This window comes from Falco biarmicus, chromosome 3, assembly GCF_023638135.1.
Source record: "Falco biarmicus isolate bFalBia1 chromosome 3, bFalBia1.pri, whole genome shotgun sequence".
NCBI classification, from domain to species: Eukaryota; Metazoa; Chordata; class Aves; order Falconiformes; family Falconidae; genus Falco; species Falco biarmicus.
Window position 1 is genome coordinate 32,468,841 of NC_079290.1, and position 21,633 is coordinate 32,490,473.

A 21,633-nucleotide genomic window follows, 5' to 3' on the forward strand; every position below is an offset into this window, starting at 1 on the left:
TTATGACACAAGCTTGGATGAGAGTCACAGCCTTGTAAATTCTTCTACTGTGAACGTGACAAAGAAACACTACACTTGCTTCTTGATAGTTTATTTTCTTATGTGAAATAGCTTATACACAAATAGGCACTGAATTGTATCTATCAGAGGAAAAATAAAATGTGATTGGGTCATTTGGTGCTGCTGTTTGTCTCCAGACCCAGTTGTGACATCTGGGGAGACAGCAGGCGGTGACGGCGATCTCCTGATGTGACCAAGATTGTTGTCGTTGCAATGTCAAAAGATGCAGCACACAATGGCCCTCTCATTTAGCAATTAACTTTTTATGCAGAGTAAAACAGTATCCTGTGATGGTGTGCCACACAGTTCTCGAAATCAGCCAGACAGCATAATTAGGAACATCTCAGTCTGGACCAGCTATTCATGTTTGCTGTGTTGTCAGGTCTTCTTTTTAGCCAACAGTAGCAATTTCCACTTTTTGTAAAATGATTAGGAGTCTGCTGAGTAATCACCTGAAAAAACACTAGAACTAGGAGAAAGTGGTAATTCTCACTGTCATAGTGGTTGCAGCCCCTGATATCTGGTCAGATATTGTTTCAAACTGAATAACCTACAGGTGTATTCCACCAAGTAATATGTTTTCATGGTCAGTTTTTGAGGTCAAAGAATACCATAGGGAATGGTTCAATGATGGGAGAAGATGGGCCATGAAAATGCACGTAATAGCCTACCTCACAACATAGCCGTGAAAAAATTAGGATGGGAAATTAGGGGTTGCTTTGAGCCATAAAGGGACTTTCCTTCTTAAATAGCTTGAGAGAGGGGCTGCCACAGCCCAGTGAAACAGGGCAGGATGCTGTGATGCAAGTGTCCATAACAGCAGGGGACAACTTGGGACTTAGGAGCTCTCTTCCACACTTCTTTCTGTGTTTGCATATTTAAGGGAATGTTCTCCATCTCTCATTTTTACCTGTTTGGACTTGCAAGCAGGATACTAACTTTGCTAAACTCATGTCTTTACTGAATGGAGAGATAGAGAGAATGTAAGATCTTGTCATTGGGAAAAAGGTAGAAAAAGACCAAGAATTTATGGAGTCAATTGTTTTCTTGATCAAGCCAGTTGGATATAATAGATTTTTAGGCAAGCTTCAGCAGTTCATAGAGCAAAACTATTCAAAGAAATAGGTTTACCTATGTCACAGAAAACTTCTATAACAGTTTTCATTGGATTAGGGTCAAGAGGAACATCCCAGAAATAGTTCATGATGATAATTCTGGACTTCCTATGGGAAGTAGTTAGCAGTGAAAATTTGGTATTATGCAAGTTTTCCATTTGCATGAGAAACTATTCCTTGATGTCTCTGCACACAAATTATTTTATTTGTGTTACAAAGGACCCCAACCAAGATAAGCGCCCCAGTGTTTCAAGATCACAATGAATTAATCATAAGCAATTGTCTCAGAGAAGCTACAATAACCTGAGCTGCAGTAACCTACTGCACACCTGAAACTGTTGTTCCGAGATTCACAGGCATAACCCTAACAATGGAAGCCTGAAAGAGGGGGTGCTCCAGCCTCCAAGCCAACATGGGCCAGCAGTTTTAACCCTAATTCCGTAGCTATGAGAATGTGTAAGATGGCATAGGAGGACTGGAGGAAATTTTTCTTTTGCAGAATTCATTCTCTCATTAAAGGTGGAACTACTGTATAGGTAAAGATGTAAACACAAATGTCAAGACTGAGCAGCCAATGCCCAGTGAGTTGTTGCCAAAAGAAAAAGTACTTTCAGCTTGTACTGTTTTATTCTTGTAATGACCTATTCTAATTACTTTTTAGCTCAATGCACTAGGAGCCATTTGCTAACTGGAATTTTAAATATTAATGCAAGAGTGTTTAAGATGTGTCCATTAAGGCTGGTAAAGTTGTGTTTGATTAACGGGCTTTTCATAAATGTACTGACACAAACTCTTTTTTTTTTTTTTTTTTTTTTTTAATTAATTCAGCCTGCAAATGAACATCATCCATTTTGCTATCATATTTTATCAGTCTGTAAAGTGCATTCTCACTTCAATTTTCAGCCCTGAATGCAGAACACTTTGTGAAAAATGACAGAATTTTAATGAGAAAGTGAACAACATGCCATCAACACCCTTTCGCCAGTAAAAATGGAAAAACATCAAGCTTTAAATCATGTTCCCTCCACACCTTTGGACATCTGTGATTCTGTCTGAGTCCTCAAAATCTGCTATATCTATCACCAGGTGCAGCCTTTAAACACTGAGGAGCTTTCTGCTTCATTGGTTGGCATGGCAACAGTTGTCAAATCATCCCTTGATAATGCTCTTTAATTGATTGTATAAATTATTTCTGAGATATGTGATTGCAAAATGATGTACTGAAGCTCTTAAGTGAACTGATCAGAGTATGTGCATTTAAAAATGCACTGCATTCACTGACCCTAGCCAAGAACCTGACCCTCTTACAAGCCTGAAATTCTTTAGATGAAGCATAAACATTAAGCATTAAGGAAAAGTTCAAAATGATGGCAAAGGTATATTCTACTCCAAGTGCATGTTAATAGTTATACCAGGAAAGGTGACTTCTAAAAACATCAGCAGCAATAAAGCTATTGTTAATACTTTTCCTTCTGCCCAGAGAGCTAGACAGTCAGGGAACGCAGAGATGCTTTCTTATCCATTATACTCTGAACCATTTTAGATCACTAACTGGTGTAAACTCTGAGGCTAATACTCCTCTTGTCAAAAGCAGACGTTTGCACTTGAATTGTCTGTATTTGCGCTGGTTGTCTAAACTCACTTTTACGGCCAGCAGAGATAAACATGCATTTCTAAAACAGATTAGTAAATGTCTAAAGAAAATCCTGTACTCAAAAGGCTCACTTTCCTTCCATTGACTACAAAGAGCTCTTGGTGGGACTAACTCAGATGGAGATACCTACATTCCAGAAATGTGAAGTTAACCAAGTTGACTAATTTTTCTTTTGCTGTCTTTCCCATCCTGTTTTTTTTCAACATGAGACTAAAACTTGTTGCATGATTTATGTGCAACTGATAAACTCTTTTAAGCCCATGCTTAAAATTAATTCTTCTTTCAAATTTTGTTTCCATTATAGTAAACCATCTGAATATTGAGATAAATTTCCTGCCTGAACAAAAAGAAAGAGATGCCTAGATCAACAGGTACCCACATATCTAAGATAAACATTTAGTTTCCCTAGTGCTTACAAAGAATTTTGAAATTATTAATCTGGTTTTGTCTGTAAATTTCAATGTCAAAAATACTAATAATGATTAGACTGTTGTATCAGCGAACTGCAATTTGGCCTTAGCATGTTGAACAAGCTTTAAATCCTAACTAGCATTTCAACACATGGATGAGCACAGATACCCCTCCATCTCCATGAAGCAGGGAAGACGGTGTCTGTTGGTAAGAAAAGGGTCATTTAAAAAAACCTACATTCATAATAGAGAATTTAAATGTCTTGGGTTTAGATTTAAAGAGAAGGAGAAGGACTTATCTCAGCTGTAAAGTACAAATATTTCACTGACCCTCAAACAGTAATTTGACCTCTTTGTGAAAGACACCCTCCATCTCCATGAAGCAGGGAAGACGGTGTCTGTTGGTAAGAAAAGGGTCATTTAAGAAAACCTACATTCATAATAGAGAATTTAAATGTCTTGGGTTTAGATTTAAAGAGTCTTTTTTAGGCAATGCAAAACTGCACACCCACCGATGCAGAAAAGGCCATGCAGAAGAGAGGTGTTTGTGAAGATAAATGGCACATGTCTGTTGTATATTTATCTTTCCAAATTGTAGGTCACAAGACAAGCAGTGTCCCACTGCATCATCGTGGAACTGGGCTCTCCCCATACCCATAATCCTTTCATAGCCTTTGTTCATCATAAAATCATAGAAGAGCCTCAGTTGGAAGGAGCCTTAAAGATCGCCTAGCTCCCAACCCCCCTGCCATGGGCAGGGACACCTTCCACCAGACCAGGCTGCTCAAAGCCCCATCCAGCCTGGCCTGGAGCACTTCCAGGGATGGGGCATCCACAGCTGCTCTGGGCAACCCCTGCCAGGGGCTCACCGCCCTCACAGTCAAGAATTTCTTCCTAAATGTCGAATCTAAATCTACCCTCTTTCAGTTTAAAACCATTACCCCTCATCTCTATGTTTTAAGGTTGGCATGAAGAGATTAAATGTATACATAGATACACATACATATTTCTCTTCATGCCAGTAACTGGAAAATACCAGAGAATGGCTGGTTCATCTGCTATCTAAAAATACAAGATATTTTGTACTAAATGGGTGTATTCACAGCCATCTAGTCTCCCCAGCATACTCCATTAATTTATTGTTGCTGTTACACTGAAGTTTCTGCTTCCTCTTGGTGGGAGAGGTTATCCTGACTTTAAAGAAAAAGAGGGTAGAAGACACTAAAGAGTAAATGGTGGCTCCACTATCAAACGTGTCTCCTTCCACAGGAAAGATGCCCACCCCAGAGGATGCAGTGCCTGGTCAGCAACTCTGGAGGGGTCAGGCTGCTGTCAGGTTGTGCTTTATTGAGCTCACCAACCCTCTTTGAGACGTGCGCAAGTGGCAAATGATGGCTAACCCCTGGTCTGAGGAAGATGCAGGCAGGGCTGCTGGGGCAGCCAGGCTGGTGGCCATGCCTGTGGTCTCCAAGGCCCTCTAGAAGTGGGGCTGAGCCCCCTGTCCCCCGCGGCACACCAGGAGCTGCTCAGCTAGGACAGGGACCTGCCAAATGTGTTTGCCCTGTGCATTAACTCTACTGTGCACGGGAAGATTTTCAGTGAGAAGAACTTGTTGATCCCAGCTTCCCGTCTCCAGCTGGGTCCCAGTCACCTGGGTCCAAAGCTAGTGAGATGATCTGGTGTAAGAACACCTCCAGTGTCACACAGACCTACGCAGAAGGGCTTTAGATGACAGTCTGGGTGCATCCATGTGCAGAGCTCAGGACCGGCAATGTCCCATGCTCCTCGCACAGCTTGATGCCACACTTGCTAGCTGACAGTGATCTTGCATTTATCTAATCTATGCCTGTTTGGTGCCTGCACTGTAGGTGCTTTCTGAAAGGCAAAGATAAATGGAGGATTTTCACTTCTGTTAAATTATCTGTGCAGTAATTGATATATTGCTCCCATTTCTGAAAGCTGAAAGTTTTTCTAGCACATAAAAATAAATAATGAAAGTATAGATTGATCATAAAATGAAAAAAGTAGTATTTATCTTTATGTATCTAGAGGATAAAATATATCCAGATTATAATCTGGATGAAAAGAACTGGGTAAATGGATAAGGCAAGTATGCCTACTAAGTGAGATACATATGGCTGGCATGGGTTGAATTTATCCTCTTCAGCCTCAGACTGAAGACCTTCAGGAACTGGGTTGCGTTTCTTGCTTTTTCTGCCTTTTTAAATTCAGGGGTTTTTTCTTAGCTATTGTCAGAAATAGTCTAAATTAATGAAAACTCACATATTTTTCACCATCTAACCAGAGAACAGATAAATACATATGCCAAGCCTCGTTAGCAAAAACTGTGACTGTTTTCCCTCCCCTTATATCCTGCCATACCTCGCTGGCTGATGATCAACAACTGCTGCCGCTTAATGAGCCTGAATCTTCAGCACTGCCCCCTCAGATACGCCTGGTGTCGCAACACCTTTGAAAACTTAAAAAACCAAACAAACTGGTTCCTTTATACCCAAGGAAAAGGATTTTCTAGAAAGAAGGGTTTGTCCTGGACGAAGGACCTCCTCAGTCTGAGTGCTTCTGCTGAACTCAGCGCAGGAATATTTCATGGCTGAGAGAGAAAGACATTGCAAAGGTGGGAAATCCCCACTGGGGCTTGCAACTGAAAGCCAAACATCCTAAACTCCATCTGGCAGCAGCGGGCAGGCTCTGAAGATGCTGGGAGCCCAGGTAACATGTGCCTGCAACAAGTGACCCACTTAGGTGGCAGCCCGCTGTGTTGGCACTTGCCACGGTGCCGCAGGGGTACGTGATGGATAGCCTCGCGTGGGGCTGCCGGAGTGCCCGGCCATCTCCCCACAGCAGCTGGGGCTGGCTCTCCTCATGGCCCACGTCCTCCTGGCATCTGAATCGGTTGCCCTCCATATAGCGATACAGCAATAGAAAGAAATGAGATTAATTTAAATCAAATGAGATTGTTAGGAATTAGAGCTGGGGGTTTTTTCACCTCTCATGTCTGTTAAACCTGGAGCTGATTGATGAAGGCAGTATTGCACCTCCAGCGCTGGAAATCTTCCAGGGTGGGTTAGAAAAGGTGGGTACCACTGCAGCATTACTGATCCTGCCTCTCCAGGTCTCCTTGGCCTCTGGCTGTAGCAAGCGTAGGTCCTTTCCAGTTTTAGCCAGTATCTGTGCAGATCCTTGAAGCACGTATATATACAAACATACATACTTACGTACTTACATACACACGTGCTCTTCAGCTGAGAAACTGCAGGTCTCTTAATATAAGGAGGGATTTAACACAAAAAAGTCTCTGAAGGCTGAAACAAGCTGGAAGCAAATGTTAGGGAGGTCTACCTCCTCCGTGTGGGTCCCTTAAAGATTTCTGGTTATTCTGAAATGGTATTTCCACTCCAGCATTTTGCCTTGCTTGGAGGCAGCTGTGAAATAGCAGCAGCAGCAGCTGATTAATGCCAGGTGTACATTCAAATCCACGCATCTGTATTTGTTGCTGCAAACTTAAGTAAACAATGACCAAATGTGGCTTTTCTAAGTGCAGTTTGAACTGTGTGTGCATACAGAAACTTAATCACTGTCAGCTGCTATGTTGCAGGCTCGGAGGGCCTTAACCACAGAGGAAAGCTCAAAGGAAAGTTCAAAAGGTATTAACCACTTGACACGTCTTGTGTTTTGGGAGGTATTTTTTGGATGACCAGAGAGTGATAACGATTTTTATTCTGGAGCTTGCTTTTCCTGTATGTAGAAGAAGATAGAGGATTTTTTTTTTCCTTCCCAGTTTATCTTGGTTTATTGATTTTATGGCCCATACCACCAGATGAACAAAGCACAGGAGGGGCTGATTCACTTAAAGCTTGTCCTTTGTGTGCAGTGAACAGGCAACATCAGGGAAATTCCTCTTAGCAGTTAAGATAAATTCACCTTTCATTGTCCCTGTGACTGGGGCATTCCTGGTGAGTTGTTTTAATAGCTTGCTTTGATTGAGGAAAAAACAGGGAAACACACAAAGTTATTTTTGGAAGACCAGGACCCAACATTGTACAATCTGTGACAAAGATGGTGAGGAAAGCCTGTCCTAACTGAAGTCAGCGCTGAGACCCCTAGGGATTTCAACAGGATCAGAATTTTATCCAGTATTTTGTGTGAACGAGGCATCCATCTTATCTTCAGATGTTCAGACAATAGTAATAATAATAAATAAAAAACATCATCCATCTCAAAACTGCCAGGCTGGATATAAAAGTTCTTATCAAGTAAAAAAAAAAAGCTATTTTTGATGCCTGAGCAAGAAAAGATGAGCGAAAGGACTAACTGAGCACATTGTGAACAAACGCTTGTGAGAGGGAATGAGGAGGGAGGGAGTGGAAGTTACTTCTGAAGCTGTGTTGGTGGAGTATGCAGACTTGGCAAAACAATTCACATATGTATGTCATCAGTAACTTGAAGTCTCTGTGTAACATGAAGTTAGAGCAGATGCTGACTTGAAATCTCATTTGTAGCAGGGTTAAATCATGTGTGGGTAATTATTAAATATTAAAAGCACAAGTCAAAAAGATTACCCAAAGAAGGAAAAAATGGAATATTTCATAAAACTTCTTGATGAGGAGGTGCTGATGAATGAAGACAGGCATAGGGATGGATTTAAGCGCCAGACTGAAACATTATCAATTTTGCATGCCAGGTGTTTGATAAAGGCTACAGAATTCCCACTGTATAGCCCTTGTCTTAGGTACAGCCCTTTCCTGTCCTTAGGCTCCATCTTTTCAATCCCTTACGGGGAAGGAACAGTATGAAAGTAGCACCTGGACTGGCAAAGTCTTGCTCCTGTTTAATCTCATTTGTCTGTCACGACTTAGTGGACAGGAAGGAAAAAACTCTTGACACTTCTGTCACATTGACCCCAGTGATAAACCGTAAACCCAGCTTCATAAAAGTCAAGCCAGATCTTAGACTATGATTTCAGCTATAAGGAGGGAGGTGGCACTGGAAGAAGTATGGCGTTTCTAGACACTGGCAAAAGTCTTAATGGAGAAAGGTGTGAGACTGTCCAGCCCTCCACTGTAACTGGGTGAATGAGGATTAAGACCACTTGCTTCCCCCACGATGTTTTCTGCCTTTCAGGAGTGAGTTTTTATGCGAAGTCCAGAAAGATGGATGATAAGGACATCAAAGGTCCTCTTAGGACAAGAGGAAACAGGGTCAAATTGTGCCAGGGGTGGGTTAGATTGGATATTTGGAAAACTGTTGTCACAGAAAAGGTGGTCAAGCATTGTAACAGGGTGCCCAGGGATGTGGTGGAATGGTGGATGGTGATGCCTGGAAGTATTTGATAAAGACATAGGTGCGTTGCTCAGGGACATGGTTTAGTGGTGGACTTGGCAGTCCTGGGTTAACAGTGGGACTTGATGATCTTAAAGGTCTTAAGAGCGGAAAGAATCCAGCTGTAAACCCCTGAACACTCTTCATTTATCAGGCCCACCCCTCTAATTCTTATGGTAGTTCCAAAGTTCCTATTAAAAAGTCTCAATATACCTGTAAGTTGCCAATAACAGAATCTTTTTATTCAGTCTTGGCTTTTTGATTATATCTTCTTGAAATCTAAAGAGAACGCTGTGTTTGAGCATGGATCATAAGTTCATAAAGAACTTAATAAAGAAGTTCATAAATTATGGATATTCTATTTTTTAATAAATGGGTTTTGGGATTTAATTTCATTTGTTCAATTACAAGGGGGTTTGAATGTTCAGAGTTATCTAAGTACAGTATTGGACACCTGAATAAATTTCTGCTTGCAGAAGAGCAAATACAGTGGTATCAGCCAGCCAGTGATAGTTGCAATGTTTATCAGATATTGGGATTTTATTGTGGCAGCTACTGTGTTTCACAATTTTGCAGGCTGGTATTCTCCTAATAGTACAGTTAAGTTGGATTTGAGAACAACAGCAGCTTAAAACATCAAAGCTACAGGAGAATATTCTTCAACATAAGCTCTGCTCTAGCTCTTCATGTCAACTCTCCTAATAAAAATCACTGAAAGTAATAATAAAAATCGAAGAGAAGGGCAATTCTAGAATAAAAATGTCCTGACTTCAGAGGGGCTCAAGCACGGAGGTTGGAAGAGGGTGGCAGGATGGTGGTGGTGTATGTTTATTTTGCCACAGAGACACCAAGAGCTCAACTGACCAGGTGTGAAGGCTACCACTTCCATTGATGTCCAAGTTGCTCCTGGCTGCTGGCCCCAGCACCTGGATCCATTTGCAGCTGCACAATCTTCTTGGCCAAATTCTTGATAAGACAAAGGTCACATTGTGCTCTGTGCTGTAAACACATAGAGGCTGCTGCAGCTGCAGGAATGGAAATGGGAGCAGAAGCCAGCCAAAGTTGTTGCTATAAAATTGCAAATGGGCACTTGGAAAATAAATTCCCATCAGAAGTTTTCATGAATGTTTTACTTCAGCTGATAGGCTGCCCAATCTGAGAATATAACCCCAGGCTTACATCTTTTCTTGCTATTAGTTGTATATTAGTGTAACTCCCTTAACTCAGCTGCATTATTTGCAAACTGCTTCAGAGAGAGACAACATCTTTATTTATTTGGTACATTTGAGTGTAGCCACCCTTCAGCTCAGCCTGTCCGAGCAGTGCCAGAGGAGGAGACTGGACCTCCTCCTAAACTGGGCAAGCTGTCTCACTGCCTGAGCCACAATTCACTGCCATGCTGTGTTATACCAGCGTAGAGAAAAAAAAGACCAAGTTTCAGAGTAAAGATTCACTAGCTAGCATAACATTTAAAATAATACTCTCTGTTAAGAGTTCTTTATAGAAACTGGCTAGATAGTACAATCTTTTGACCGAGCTAGAAAAAAAATGCATTAAGAATAGACAAATATTTGTAAATATTCAAAGTAGAGAGAAAATTTCACCCTGGAAGCTCATATACCGTCATGAGTTACATTCTTTCAGAAGCCCACAGGTGCAGTGTTATATCTGAGAGTGGAGGAGTGTTTATTCACTTTGCTTCTAATCTTTGGTAAGAATGAGATCATCCCCATCACTCCCCTTACCAAAATCATAATCCAGTATATTTGGCTATTGGAAAATTATTCAGGTCTTTTGCTCCCCTCAATCTTTTTGCTAGGATTATCATTTTACCATGTTTATTGCTTATTTAGTTTCAAGGAGCTGGGGTGGGAGCTACAGATAGGTTGCATAATTTTCATTTACAATTGCGCCATTCAGCACCATGAGTTGTCATACATCTTTTATTATCTAGAGAGACTAATGCAAGGGACCACCCTTAAGTCACTTCACATCTTACAAGACCACCCTAAGGTTGCCCAATACATATTAAATATGATTCTGGTTTGCCTTTATTAGAAGTATGCTTTCATTAAGGTTTTTCTCAGGTCCTTGAATAGTTCCTCAAGACTGGCTTCATTGTAAAGACTGCTCAAGAATGGAAAAAAAGAGTTCACAGCTGCATTCCCTTTTGGTACATTATATCAGCAACATCTACAGGTGGAGCAGAATTATGAATTTATTGCTGATGAAAGATCCTAATGTCGGTTTTCACCATTCTTTGTGTTTTCCATTTTACAGAAATACATAAAATTATGTTTGAATCCATACATTCTACTATTCCAATGGGAGATGATTGATAGTCGTAGATTTTGGGCATGATATTGTTTTAAGTGCAGCTTTTTATTTTCTTTATTTGTTGGATATGGGTTTAATAACAGGGTGGGAGGATGAGGAAACTCCTAATGTGCAAACAAATAATATTATTCAGCTGGCCTACTTGATATCAAATGCGAAACTTCTATGTTAAAATGGTAATGCTTGGTGTCTGTGAAGATTCAAAAACTACAGCTGGGTCTGAAATGTTCCCCATTGCATGTTTATGATGAATTATTCTTTGTTTCCACACAGTCCTCTTTTAAATGTTCATCATACATGCAAATGCATAACGCATTTCTCCTTATTCAGCCCAACACAGATTCTGTGATCCCCTGTGAACAATCAGCCTGGGGAAGGCTTTGCTGTCTTAACTCATCGCATACACTGTAGCTTTGTGTCTGTTTATTGTGCTCATTGTCCACACTCAGCAGAGAATTGAAATGCAGGGTTTTTCAGTCCTTACTTCTGAAGCACTAGATCCAAAGGTTCCCCAAGTAATCAAAAAACCCCCAAACCATCCCCTAGCATGTGAATAGTCTCGCAATCTCTAAATAACACTTGCTGTGCAAGTAAAGAGCAATAACAAGTTCTGTGAAATGGAGCAGGGGTTTGCCTTGCACACTCGCACACTGGCACACACGGGCCATATCTGTTTGATGCATCCTCCTCCTTCCTTTTGCACAGCGTCATTTTTAAGAATGCATAATTGGTTTTCACTGTTGTACTTTAAACCTGCAAGTCGTTCAATTAAGTGTAATCACAGTATTCTGCCCATGTTTATTCCTATACATGACAATGTGACAACATGATTACAAAGGGGTGAGGACGAGAATGGTAATGTGGCCTTTACATGTTTATGAAATGAATTGCTGTCATGTCGTGTGGGTAGGATTTCATTTGCAGTAGCCTGGGCAGATTTACACCTAGGAGCCTGTTAAGGAGAAGGTTTAACACCAGATTTGAGTGTGGCACAACCCCTTTGCTATCAGATGAGGAAAGTAACCTCATGCACCGGAGGTGGCTATGTAAACACCCAGCTTAGCTGTGGGCTCGCGGACACCGAGGCTCAGGAGAAGTTGCTGTTCACTAACAATGTTTGTGCCAGTCAATTGTGATTACTCTCCCTCTTTAATTACTTTTCAACTGTGGTGGAACCCACGATACTATCACCCCCTACTCCTCTGATTCAGGCAGCCGACATAGGCAGTGTATATCAGGATCTGGAAAACATTCAGAAAGGTGACTAAAGAATGCAGCATGAAAGTACATTTTTTGAAAATTTGATATGGTCTTTGTTGGACATTTCCTCTCCTTATCTGCTTGTATTTTCACTTTCAAGTTGATAACACCCAGGCTGAGTTGAAACACGGTGATATTTCTGCCATTCTCTTCTGAGTTCATTGTGACTTTTTTATCATCAGCAGAAATAGAGGGAGACTGAATTAAACAGGAGCTGCAGAACTTGGAGCTTGCGATAACAATACAAATGGATTTTCTCTAACAGAGAAAAACAGCTGTCTCCATTATTTGAATGCTTCACCTTTCTCCATTCCATTAATTGGGTCTTTGATCACAAGCTGAGGTGGAGAGGCCCTGATAAGGAATAAGTTATTAGTAAAGTAGCCTAAAGGAATGAATTGGGCCTAGCACTTGCTGCAGAAGATGAGATAAACCCATAATGCCTGTGTATGTGAGTGGTAGAGAGTGATAGGGCCCTCAGACTGCCCTGAACTGCTTGCAGGAAGACTAATACTCTAGTGCTATGATAGCTAATGCAGGATATAAATTTAGCTCCCGGGAATGGAATAGGATAAAAATTCCATAAAGAGTTTTCTGTAAATGGCTTACACTTTTATATCAAACTGTGTCAGAGTATTCACGAAAAAAAAACATTTTCTTGATCTCACTATATGTTGAACACAACTGGAGGCTTTCAGTATAAGAAGGGGGAAAAATTACTGTTACATTTTTTCACCAAGACATTAATAAGAGCACCCTTTGAAGTGCGGTAAAGCTAAATTGGAGGAATTAAATTTGATTGAATCTAAGCCTGTTTATTTTTCATTTCTGCAGAGCAGGCGTTGAGTGATTTGTAATACTTCATTGGAAATCTTCAGGAACTTGCTATCATGTAATCCATTTTTTGCTGAAGAATACGACCGCAGGGGACAAGGCCATATTGGTTTGTTGTTAATGTACTGGAAAGAGGTACTATGGAGAAAACAGTTAATATTAAATTACGAACACAAGGTTATCTTTCTGCTGCACATGCTCCACTGCCCTAGGCAGGGGTAATCTGTTAATAGCATTCAGCCAAAATGACACCATTAAGGAACTGAAGCTACACATCTTTTGCAAGCTGAATGATGTATAAAGCTGGTTTTCTATCATCCTAGATGCAATAAATTATCCATGCTGCTAAAAATTGATACAAGACAGAAGTTTGATAGAACTGAGACCTCAACACAAATGGAAGTGCTGCTTGTCAGGAAAGGACACAGAGATGTGAGTGCTGCAGGCCTACCTTTTATTTGTGTCTCTCTTTCCCCCTTTCTGATTTTTCATGTTTTAAGTGCCAATCTGGCACGTTGCCTATAGTGGCATGTAAATGGTGGGAGACCAAACAGCGAAAGAGAAAGGCAGGAAATGCATAGCGCATAAAGCAGTGTAGGTGAAGAACCACGAAAGATGTGCGTCTCTGGTCTACCTTGAATGAATCACTGCTTTTTAGTATCTGTTCTTCATTACAGATGTCTCTATGAAAAAAAGCAAAGACTATGTTAAACAACTTCTACTTAAGAGTAGCTACCTAAGAGCACTGGTTGAGATTTGTTCAGCACTGTCCAATGATGCATGAGGTCTGAATTCCTCCCCCTGAAACTGTTCCATGTTGTGATGGCATAATGAAAGCTTTTATTACGGCAGAGAAGAGAAAAGCAAAAAACGGTGTTAGGAGCCCTCTTAACAATAGGAACTTACAGGACAGTTTTCCCTTTTTTATATTAATTTCTTTGACTGTATGGATTCACTATTGGTTCAGAGTCTGTCCATAAGGACCTGGAGTTAGATCTGTGAAGGTCACAGTGCTCACATCATACTTAATCCCCTAAATAGGATAAAAATGTGGTCCTCAAACCCTTCACCCAGCTTCTGCTCATTGCTGGGAAGATTAGAGACTCTACAAAGTCTCTGGTTTGTCATTGAATTTGTCTGAAGGTGCCCCAAGAGAAGTTAGAGCTCTTGACCCTCGAGTACTGAGTAGCCATGCAGGTCCTTCCCTGTTCTGCCTCTATTAGATTTAGAAATGAGTCATCCTCGAGGCATGCTCAGCAGATTTGACTCTCAACTACCTCGGTGGAAGGGGTATGTATTCCTTTTATTCCCATTTGTTCAAGGCTTCAGCAGAGAGCCCAGAGGAGCATGGTTGGCCCCAGCATGGGCATCACTGATGATATTCAGTGGTGGATGGCAACACACACCATCCCTCTATTGTAGCTATTCAGCTTTGCAGGGAGTAAAGAAAAAAGCTCAGTGGGCTGGGAAAAAAATGGAGGGAAGAGGTATGATATTTCTAGGTCTGTTAGTTAGGCACTTGTGTGAAAGGGAAAAGGACAGAGAAACCAGGGTTTCACTCCCTGTGCCAAAAATGAATGGTTTATCTTTTTTGTCCTTCCTCTTCCACCCGTCTTTGGTAAAATCACATACAGATAATGTTGGTTAACATTTGAGGGCATCATGGCTGGGATGAGGACAGTGGGACCTGTACAATGAGGGGAGGAAGGGATCTTGGTCTGTATGCTTTAGGAGGTACATATGTTCTTGAAGAAACCTCTGTATTCTTTTTCTCCACTCAGCTATGATACCTGGCTTCCCCCAAGTAGCATAACCTGTTCAAAGCTGTAGTGTCTGTCGTATGGCAGTTTCTGCTAAACCAGAAAGTAGCGGTGAGATAATGTGATGCAGTCCCCAGACAAGCTGTCTTCATTCTGCTGTCCTGAAGGTACCGAAGAGTCCTGGGAATCCACCCCTAGTATTAGGATCTGTTGGCCATAAATGTATATTTTTTTCAATTTTAGTAGAGCTTTTAAAGTAGAGGGTTTTTTTTAAGTAAAGTCTCCATGAATGGCAAGCCAAAGGCAGCAAGGTTAAGCTTTTGTCAGTCCAATTTTTGCATCGTTCAAGGGCACCTACATCCCAGTACAGCATAGAAAAGAGGACCTACACAAGCTTAAATAAGTTTTCTGTGGTTTCAGAGCAGGGCAATATGACTGCATAGAAAATACAGCCTTCTGAGTTCCTGTTACCCCCTGTTCACTACATTTGTGGCAAGATCCCTCACAGAGGGATAGGGTATCTTGCAGGTACGCCAGCAACCTATCTCAGTTAGTTTAGGTATCGCTCCACACAGGATCAATTTGTGTATACAAATTTTCTATTGTTCCATTGCTTGTATTTTTAAAAGAAGTCACAGAAGTCTTTCTATCAGTCCCCACTCATCATCAAATTACCCCATGCTCAACCATATCCAAGTAGCATGAAATGCACTGGCAGGGTTGCAATAGCCACAACAAGGAAAGAAAGTGATTAAAGCACTTAGTAACAGATGGGAAGGATGAGTATTTTTAAAGGCAGCATGAAGACTCTCAGATAATTATTTGATGCATACTGTTACTTGAAAGATTGAGAGCAGAATTATTATGGTATATTAAATCAAGATACAACAAAGAGAAAGGGAAGGCCAGATGACTTTGAAAAAGCAAAAAATATTTGTAAGGGAACAATCTAAATGAACCTCCCAGAACTCATTAACAGGCCTAGATTCTGAATGATGAGATAAATTAAGCTCCTGTGTTCAATGTGGGAACACAGCTTTTGTATACCCATTCAGATTGTTAGTTACATAGTATTTATTTATTGAAGTTATATAGGGAATTTATTTTAACCACAGAAAGCAAATTTTGCAGTCTGTTGTTTTTTGTGTCTTCTTTTTCATTTTGCATGAGTTTAAAACTGTCTCTTGCTCCAAATCAAAGGAAGATAATATGATTTGTTTAAATGACATGATTGCTGATGTAGTTTTTAAATCTCAAACTAAACTGAAGAGCTGATATATGATATATGAATGTAATTTCAGTCAGATCTCTTGAGATGAACATGCTGTAGTCCGATTGTCATTTACAGCTACAGAAAGTAATTGAAAAAGTGCTATTAGATTAGAACGGTACCCTTTTAATCTGCCTTGGCACAGGTGTAGGTGGCTGACGGTCCCTGTAATGAGTTGGTAAGGAAGGGCTAAATCTGGTTAAAATAGAACAGTTCCCCACAAAAATTTCCGTTGTATTTCAGAACAAGCAATTTTCCCTGTGAAAAGCCCTGAGCAGTAAGCAAGGCAGCAAACAGGCAGCAGCTGTGGGCTGCAGAGCAGGCACGGTTCCACGGCCAGCATCACCCCCGCCAGGCTGACCGCCTCGGGCTTCCATCCGCTGCCTGCCCTGGGCTGAGCGGGTACAGCACGGGACAACGCATGGTCAGGTGCAGGGCAGGGTCCCTGTGCGTCTGCATCGAGGGAAGGACGCTCCTTCCAAGCCACTGCAGCCCGGATGAGTCTCAGCAAACTTCACAGCTAGCGTTTGCTTTCTCGTCTTTTGCAAAGAGCCATGTTTGCAGCCCTTGGCAAATGGAGCGATACACACACTGAAGTACTTTTCTTAAAACTAAATGCCTGTTTTGTGACTTTGGAAATTTAGAGTTAGAATGCATCCGGAGGGTCTAATCCACCCACAAATAATCCCACAAAGAGAAATGTCCATATCAGCAAAGGTCCATTTCTTCTGTCGGGGCAGGTCTGGTCCTCTCAGTATGCCCCTCGGTGCTGTGCCCAGCAGAGCAGTCAGTCCTCGTCTGGCTTTAAACAAAGGAGTCTACCCTACAACCCAGGGATTTCTTTTTCACATGAGACTTCAGATCATGAAAAGGAATTTGCCTCATTTTATAGTTATAATGAAACATTCTTCTGTCTAATTACTTATTTAAGGTACTACTAATGTTATTGAACTATGGGTAAAATACACAGTAGTCAGAACTAGAAGAAAAGACGTGAGCCTTAACAAAATAGTATGCATTTTGCCCCTCATTGGGCCGCATATGTAGAAACAAATATTACACTTAACTGGTTTCTTTTAAGATACTATATGAGTGTGTTAAAAATACTGTTATTAACGGGAGCAAAATTACAGATGCTGTGTCTTTCATTGTCATTGACAAAATCTAATATGGCCTGGAGTGTCTGACCTTTCAGTGACATTAAAATTACAAGCTCTAAGGGATCCAGAACTAAGGAATACTGCCAAGGGGGACACTTCTTGACTACAGGTCTCTAGAGGGGTGAAGGGAAAGGAACAAGAACCTCAACAGTCATGTCAGTCAGAGGGAAGTACTTGGGCAGGAGCAAAGGCAACCTTTGGGTCAGCACCTGGCTGCACTGCTAGTGTCACAGCCAGGGCTTTGGCTTGTCTTTCCAACAGACCATCTTCAAGGAACAAAGATTGCTGGGGCTAGACAGGATCCACCTGAAAAAGTGGGGCAAGAGTATCTCTGCCAACAGTTCAGAGCCTAATATGCAGACGTTTGCAATGGGATTTGATACTGGGACTGACATTGTTCCAACACCTTTTTCAGTGCCTTGGGTGACATCCATCAAGTTTGTGGATGACCTCAAACTGGGCAAGAATTAATAATACAATGAGGCAGCAGGTGATGAGGAACCCAGCTTCAACAAAGCCAAAGGCAAAGTCGTCCTTCTGGGTTGGAATAACTCCATGCAACACTCCACATTGGGGGCTGCATGGTTAGGCAACAGCTCTGCAGAGAAAGATCTGCTGAGCTTGGTGGGCAAACAAGTTGAATATGCCAGCAATAAGCCCTGAGGCAGTGGAGTCTTACCACATCCTGGGCTGTGTTAGGAGATGTTTCTGGCACCAGAAGGTCAAGAGGAATGATTGTTCCCCTCTGTTCAGCACTTGCAAGAAGAACTGTGTCCAATTTTGAACTTTTTTTGTACAAGAAACATTAATAATCTGAAGTGAGTCAAGTAGAGTGTCACTAAGATGACTGTGGGCTGGAGCATGTGGTGTATGAGGAGAGACTGAGGATTTGTTTGGTCTAGGGTAGACAAGACAAAGGGTGGATCTAGCTATCATCTTCACCACCTAATGGGTGTTTACAGAGAAGATAAAGCCAGACTTTTCTCAGGGGTGTACAGCAAAAGGCAAGAAGCAACAGTTGCATTTTTTTGGCAGAGAAATTGCCATCTGGATATAAAAAAAAAAGCTTTCCATAACAATAGTGGTTAAACAAAGGGACAAGCTGCCCAGAGAGGTGGTGGACAAGTCCTTGGAGATTTTCAGATCTTGACTGGACAATGTCCCGAGCAACCTGACCCAACTTTGATGTCAGCCCTGCTTTAAGAAGGAGATGGGACAAGCTGATCTCCAGAGGTCCCTTCTGACCTGAATTATTCTGTGATTCACTACCAATTTTTTAAAGGCTTCTCTTTGAACTCTACAGAAACATCTTCTATGGAGAGCAAGCTCTTTCTCGCTAATTTTAACCATCTGAAGAATAGATTGGGGAATTTGAAGAATGAGAAGTTAAATCACAACGTGATCTACAGAACATGGAGTTTGCTTCTGGTTGTCAGTGATAGCCAGAAATCATTACACAGGTTGGTGTTGCTGTCATTTTGACAGGTGATCAAAGGATGAAAGGAATAAACCATTATCTTGCTCCCAGTTTGTTTCAAGACATCAAGAAACGATGGAGTGACCAGAGGGGGGTGTATTAAACATGTTTTCAAAAACACTGGATTTTTGTTATAGGCATTTCAGGACAAAAATTTCAAAACAAGTAACTCCCATTTAATGAGGAAAATCTGTGTACAAAACCAGCTTTTGGACACAAATCACAGTATTTGTGCCTCTAAGTAACCGATTGCTAATATAAATCAGGTGCTCAGAGGAACAAGTATTCTGAGTCGTTTACTGTGGAGGGCAAATTTTGTGGCTTCAAAATGGCTCCACACAAATCTCTTTGGAAAATCAGTCCTCACATGCAACACAACATTTTATGCTTTGTGGCCTGTGCAATTATGCATTTCTTACTGTGTCAGTAAAGTAACTTCTCTAATTACCCCTATTCCACTCCCACTTCCCAAAATGACATTCAAAAATACAGGTGTGCAAAAATCATTAAGAGGAATAATGTTTGCACTACCCTCGTAATGGCTGCCTTAAGTTTTATTCTCAGTACATCAATCCACATGAGAACTTTGCAGATGTTAAAAACACATACACTCTATAAATTAATCTATGCCACTTGAGGGAATTGAAGGAAAGAAAGGAAATTCATATAATTCAGTGTAATGAATTCAGATATCTAGCAATGTGGCTTTACCACCAGCTTCATTTTCATTTTAAGTGTAGAAACTGGCAATCAAAGTTAGCACAAAAGTGATAGTCTTTTTATAAATGCACATGCTTTGCTGTTGGATGCTTCTTGGCTGATAAGCATGGCTTCTCAAGAGTATTTTCAGAGAGAACCAAAAGGCAATGCTGAATAGTTCAGATGCAAAAACTGAATAGGAAATGATGCTTCAGGCAAACAAAAGCCTCAGCAATGCTTATTAATTGATTATAAATCATTTTATCTTAGGATAAAGGAAATGATTCTACTTGCAGTTTTAGAAAAGGCGGCCACAGAGCAAGAGGAGGGGTGGATGCGAATGAAAGGGTGCACCAAATATGAGCACCTCTGCTGTCTGAGAAAACATAAATTGCAGTAGGTATGCAGTGCAAAGGGCGATTTTAGAAAAGTAGCATGAGGGGTTTTTTTTTACATGAGAAAAGATTTTTTGTGTGCTACAGCAATCACAGACAGTCAATCAAATTATGCTTGTAGTGACCCTCACAAACCTCTATTCATCCATGCGTGGATTACTGAGGAAGCATATCAGAAAGGATCCATTTAATACCCTCTTGTTTCTAACTGTTCTGGAAGTCTTTAGGTCTCTTCAGCCCTGCAGACAGGGACTGGAACCAGATGTTTCTCCATTTAGTTGGGTCCAAAATTGTTCCAGCTCAGTTTGAGTTCCCATCAAAAAAAAGTTCAGCAGAACAGCTCAAATTTGTTTCCAATGGGAGACAAAAATAGTGGTTCAGTGTGGTTTTCTGTTCTGGCACTGGATTTCTGCACTTCATGCTTCTTTGCCTCTCAGTTTGGATGGAAGGGTTGGTGATTGATCTCTACAAGGAGACAGGGTGGGACTCTGCTAATGTGACACAAAGCAGTGCCACTGCCTCTGTAGGATCGTCGCAGCTGGACACAGAGGCAGCAATGGGAGCAGCTGGCTGCCAGTATTCAAAACGTGGGTGTTGGCCTTACAGTGGGACACAGATCTGTGGCCACCTCTGGACATCACCATATCCTACCTCCTGCTAACAGCAGGGCTCGCATCACAGCTGGATCTGGTTGCCCAGGGCCTTGTCCAGTCATATTTTTAAGTTCTCCAGTAACAGAGATTTCACAGACTCCCTGGGCAACCTGTCCATATTCACCATCTCTCTAAACCTGTCTTCAAGTAATTGAAGAGCTTGCCAGTTCAGAGATGAAAAAAGGACGCTCAGTACTATACACTCTGGGGGAGATGGGGGCATCTGCTACTCCAATCAGGACACACAATTCATCCAGGAGTCTACTTTTGCAGAAGTTTTTGTTTCTACAGGTATTTATACCAAGTGATAGATAGTATTGATGATCCTCTGATCCCATGTTATCCCATTAACTCAGCATTATGCTGGCTAAACCTCTGGATGGTTAGACCAGGGGTTTGGGACCCTATTATTTTATGCCAACATGTGGTGCCTTCCAAATATGTAGTAATGTGTGGAGGTTGCTGTGAAATCAGGATAACTCAGCACTTTATGTGTTCTAATTTTTTCTTCATATCCCATCTGTGAAAATACCTCAGAAATTTTAGACTGGAGTTTGAAGATTAATTTTGAGCATCTGGTGACTGGACATCTATGGACTTTCTATATGCACTCATATGTTGGCACAGATGGCAGAACTGGCCTCACAGCAAAAGAAACAATCCATGACAGAAGATGGTTGGAACAGTGAATACAAGGTCCATAGGTGAGCGCCTATCTCCAGGAACTTTGCAGTTAAGCATGTTGACCTGAGTGGAGTGATTGAGTGCCTATTCTGGACCTGGAGATGTCTGCCATGCTCTTAGCTGGCCCAAAAGCCTCCAAAAGGCATTGATTTGGAACCCTTGGCTAAAAAACAACCCCCCAAAACCCAAAACATTTAGAAAAGAGGTAGATTAACCTATCAGCAAGCAGAAATTTTGGTGAAAAAAATTGAATTTTTTCTGATGGATGAACAGTGAAAAGCTGTGTTGAGGCTGGTGGTGAACTGCTAAGACTATCACTTGACATGGCAGAAGGGGTTAGGGAGAAACATATTCCCATTTTGAGTAAATGTTGTCCTGCATGGCAGGTGTCTTCTGATCACATTCATGTCATCATCACAAGGAAATGGAAAAAAAGATCATGAGAAGATTAGAAGAGCTTCCAACACACAGACCTTGGAGTAATTCTCCCATGTCAGTGGTCTGTGTCTGTACATCCAGCCTTAG